Source organism: Cannabis sativa, chromosome 8, assembly GCF_029168945.1.
Source record: "Cannabis sativa cultivar Pink pepper isolate KNU-18-1 chromosome 8, ASM2916894v1, whole genome shotgun sequence".
Lineage (NCBI taxonomy): Eukaryota > Viridiplantae > Streptophyta > Magnoliopsida > Rosales > Cannabaceae > Cannabis > Cannabis sativa.
Window position 1 is genome coordinate 18,789,714 of NC_083608.1, and position 4,309 is coordinate 18,794,022.

Here is a 4,309-nt window from a genome sequence, read left to right on the forward strand (position 1 = left end):
ATACCCTCCTTTAATTTGTACAAATTTAGTCCATTGATTACATGAACTTCCCATTTTACCCTTTTTTTTAAAAAAAAATTGGTAAAAACCAACGGTGGTGTCTTTCTCTCTCTCTTCCCTCTCTCTCGTGCACCACTCTCTCTCTCTAGAAAAAACTGAAAAAAGTTCTCAAAAATTTCCCTCTTTCTCGTCCGTCCCTCTCTCTCTTCCCTCTTGAATGGTTGTTTCTCGGTGGGTGTTGGTGGAAAACCGAAGCACAACCCAATATCACTCAAGAATCTTACACCATTATAATGGGTAAGTTGTGTTTTAAGCATTTTGTTTAACTTTATGTAGTTTAAAATTGTTATATGTGTGTTATTTGTTGGAACTGCTATTTTTTGGTCTGAAATTGTTGAGATCTAGCAGATCTGGTTTTCAGTCGAATTCTGGGTTTTCCAGTGTTATCGATGATATATCGATAATTTGTCGATGATTACACAAGGAAAGGTCAGTGACGACCATTATCGACGTTATGTCGACATAATGTCGACATGTTATCGACATTAAGCAACCAAAAATTATTTATAATTTGTCGACATGCTGTCGACAGTTTGTCGACAACATGTCGACAAAAAGCATTTATCCTTTTTGAGAAATTGTCGATATTTTGTCGACACCATGTCGACAAAATATCGATGCAAATGAAAAAAGCCGTAAATAAAACATAACATAACATTAAAATAACATAAAATAAAATAACATAAAAACATAACATAAAAAAACATTAAAAAAAAAACAAAAAATAAAATAAAGTTCATAAAAAAAAAAACAAACATTAAATAAAACTCACCACAAGCCATAACATAACAAATTATTTTTTTTTTTAAATTCTTTAGCTTGTGGGTGAGCCTTGCAATACTTGCATAATGTTCCAGGCTTCACCGATTTACCGTTAAAGATGCCTAGTTTGCAACGACGGCATCCTTCGGGGAACCCTGGTGGTGGAGCCGGCCATACACCAGTTTTGCAAAAATGTGCTTCAAGTTGCCTGAACCTGAACTCGTTCTGTAAAGCCCGCTTAGTTAATTTGGAAATTAGCAGTTGGTTATGTTTAATCATGAAATTATTTATAGTCATTTAAATAATTTATTATTGATATTTAGGGAATTCAGATATGCATGAGTATGTTATTAGTAGCTTTTATGTTTCGCATTTCCGGTGTCCGGTATTTTGGAACGCGGCGTTTGGCTCAGTAGAAATCACAACTTAGTATGTTAGTATTTTGGGGACGGGTTTTAGACATTGGGAATGTCGGAATAGTAGAATTTAGAATGTCCCAAAAATACCCCTTTAGTATGATTTTCATGATTTTATGGTGGAGGGGCAAAATGGTATTTTTGCCCCATTAGTGTTTTGTCTTTTATGACTTTATGAAATGGAAATTAAATAATTGCTTAAGTGTTTATTTGGCTGAAATGAATAAATGTATGTGTTATATGTTATTTCCCTTTTTATCAAAAAAATCATTAAGTGTCAAAAATTAAGAAAATTTTCATGCAAACACTCTCTTTCTCTCTTCCCCATTTAAATTTGAACCTTGGTCATTGCATGGGCTGGATTTCCTTGTTGATTTCAAGTCATTTTAGCAAGATCTAAGTGAATTTTCTTTAAGGTAATTCTTGGCTTTAATCTCTTACTTGTTTTTCTTGAAAAAAATGATGAAAAGTTGTGTAAATGCATGTGATTCTTGGATGTTGTTGCTGCTGATTATTATTGTTGTTGTTCCTTGTTTAAATGCTGAAATAATTAGGTTTTAGGAGTTTGTATAGCATGCTTGAATCCTTGTTCTACTTGGTTAAGTGCTTAGGTGAAAAAGTTATGAATTTTGAAAGAAAATGTTGTGTTTTGTTTCTGTGAATTGCTGAAGGTTTCTGTATGTTTTCAGAGGTGTTATTATGCTTAGTTAAGTAGAATTAACTAGGCTAGGATGCATGTTAGTGGATTTAACCAAGTTTGAGTTCTTAAACTCAAAGCTTGGTCTTTAATGGTGAATTTTGCATATGTGGTTTCTGGGTAGGTTTGATGCCTTGGAATTGTTATTTGGGGCATATAGAACAGGTCTGGAAAGTTTGGGATCAATTGGGTTCGAATTGGTCAAGTTAGGAGATTTTTAGTTTGTATTTGCTGCGAGGAACGAATTCGGTTGAGCATCGAATTCGGATGGGGGTTCGAGAATTTCTGTAACCGAGATTAGGTTGGCAACGGCCGATCGTAGGTTGGGGATTTTTCAGAACCCTAGTTTTCCTCGTTTTTGGGTTTTTAGGGGTATTGCCATGCTTTTTATCGATAGGGAAACTTTTAGTTTCAAGTTATAGTCCCCGGGAAGTGATTTAGCGTGTCACTTATAGCGTTGTGATTTTTATGGTTTAGGAGCCGATGTCAGCCGTTCGGCTTAGTTCCGGTCGGGTTGTGGCACACACCGAAATCGGAATCCGGGTAAGATTAGTATAACAGTATGCATATGTAGATTACATGTTTAGCGTGCATGTAGGAAGCACGTTAGATTACATTAGATATGTATTTAGGCTTCGAACCACCCAACCCCCGTCACGTCGGTACGAGTGGAGTATGACCGAGCGGCGGAGTATGGCCAGGTTCGGCCGTCAGTGGCCGACCTTTGGTTGGTGGTTCGATCTTATTGACCTATCCGTCGGTGCAGTCGGAGTATGACCGGCCGGCGGGAGTATGGCCGGTTCGGCCGATCGGGAGGATACTTGTCAATAGTACGGGTCCCCCGAACGTTCAAAACTCGGTACCATGTTGGACATGGCGGTAGTGCTCGGTACCATGTTGGACATGGCGATGAGCGGGACTCGGTATCGTGTTGGACACGGCGGTCGGTTTTATGTATGATATTATTATGCTTTTCTTACCGAGTCCGGGTCGACTCACCGGTTTACGTTCATGTGTAGGTAAAGGCAAGGGTTTGTCGTGATGGACCGTGGCCGAGGCATTTGAGATTGTACATGTCGGGGCGGTTAGGCTGGAGCGTACGATCCTCGGGACGACGGGGGTCGAGATTTTTGTAACTGTCGTTAGACGACTTTATTTTGATGTAAAAGTTGAACAGTTAAAACGTTTGTAAATATTTTTATAAATCGGGATCCCGAGACTTTTTGTAAAATGGTTTATAAGTTTAATGAAAAAGCAAAAATTTAATTAATCACGTTTTTCCATAAACCTCGTTGATTAGCAACGAGCTGCACAGTACGTTTAAAAATCACGTAATACGTCTAAGATAGTTAGGGTGTTACACGTTCCCACATCGTTCTCTTTCGAAAGCTCTTTGGGCGTCAAAAACTTTCTGCATTTCAGGAGTAATTATGCCAACATCAGGCTCCTGCTTCAGCTCTTCAGGAGTTAAGATGGGGAATTTGCCTTTGTTCTTTCTTGGCGCCATATTTAGAACTTAAGAATAAGAGAAATTTTTAGGAGTAAGAGAGAAGTAGAAGACAAGAGCACTTATGAATAAGGAAGGGATTTGCTTTTATAGAGCAGTAAACATGTTGGGAATGTAGGAAAATTAAACGGTCATTAAATGTGTAATTGTACAGGTAAAACGCATGAAATGGTGTATTTGTCGACTGAATGTCGATACAATGTCGATATGTTGTCGACAACATGCAATTTTGTGACACTGCTAACTTATTTATCGATACCATGTCGACGTCATGTCGATAGCTTGTCGATAGGACACGTGTCGGACATGCAACGTGTCAGTTGGGAAGGGTTGTTGGGAACGTAGGTAAAATTTATTAACATTAAATGTGTAACCGTAAAACACGAAACGCATGCACTGTGTGTTTGTCGATTGAATGTCGATGGTGTGTCGATGTTATATCGATGGCAAGCATGCTTGGTGTGGTTGTCAACGTTATGTCGATATTATGTCGACACAATGTCGACAATTAGTGTCATAATTTCTGCTGTTGTGTTTATCGACATTATGTCGATTGATATCGATTGGATGTCGATTTTTTATTTTTTTTGGGTGTTTTTTCCTTTACTCAACTTGTTTTTTTGGTTTGCAATTGCAGGAGAGAAAGTGTTCCTTGTTGTATCGTACGATGGTGTTTGGTTATGTGAGAATTATAATTGGATCTACAAAGCAAATAGCAGCTTGACGTTGACAGTTACAACTGAGACAACCTTACAAGAACTTCGACAAATTTTATATGAAGAGTTGGAAGTTGATCCGGTAGCGTATGATTTAAAGTTGGAGATTCATTCCTTGTAGGGCTGAACATTTTGAACGGGTTTGACCCGA